We start from the raw sequence: 561 nt of genomic DNA on the forward strand, positions 1-561 counted from the left end.
CTGACCCCCCCGAGCCCCCCGCCGAACTGAGCCCCCGGGGGCGGCGGGAGGAGGAGGAGGAGGAAGGACAGACAGACCCTCCCGGGACAGACGTGGGGGGGTGCCGTGACCCCCCCACCCCACCCTGGGGTGTCGCTCCTCGGTCCGGCACCGGTGAAACCTCCACGGAGGGAGGGGGTGGGGGGTGTCGGGGCTGCTCCCCCCGCCGAGTACGGACACGGCCCCCCCCTTTCCGGGTGGGGAGCGGGGGGGGGGGGGGGTCCCCCCCCCCGGGCCTGCTGCTCACACTCTTCCTGATGCTCCCCAGGATGCCATTCTTGGTCACAAGGGCCCATTGCTGGCTCGAGGTAATCCTATTGTCCACCAGGATAACTAACCTATGTTAGGACATGTTTCTTTGGCTCTGTCAAGCCATTGCCCTCTTCACACTTACACGACCAAGGGGCGTCCTAACTTATTTTTGAAATTCCAGATTTTTAAGTGAAAACAACAATACCACACCTCATCTGATGGATACTTCACATTGGCATGAGGTTCACTTTTCCGTGGTGTGGTGGGGCT

General features: G+C 62.2%; 1 protein-coding gene across 1 annotated transcript in view; it reads left to right on the plus strand.

Annotated features, from left to right (window-relative positions):
- ZC3H10 (zinc finger CCCH-type containing 10) overlaps positions 1-177 on the plus strand; it is a gene marked incomplete at its 5' end in the record, with an annotated part of 1,748 nt that extends 1,571 nt beyond the window's left edge. The window contains one exon of the mRNA XM_014960566.1: positions 51-177. The remainder of the gene's footprint in view (positions 1-50) is intronic.
- Positions 178-561: the final 384 nt, after the last annotated feature.

This window comes from Calidris pugnax, unplaced genomic scaffold (genome assembly GCF_001431845.1).
Source record: "Calidris pugnax isolate Ruff unplaced genomic scaffold, ASM143184v1 scaffold541, whole genome shotgun sequence".
In the NCBI taxonomy this organism is placed as follows: domain Eukaryota; kingdom Metazoa; phylum Chordata; class Aves; order Charadriiformes; family Scolopacidae; genus Calidris; species Calidris pugnax.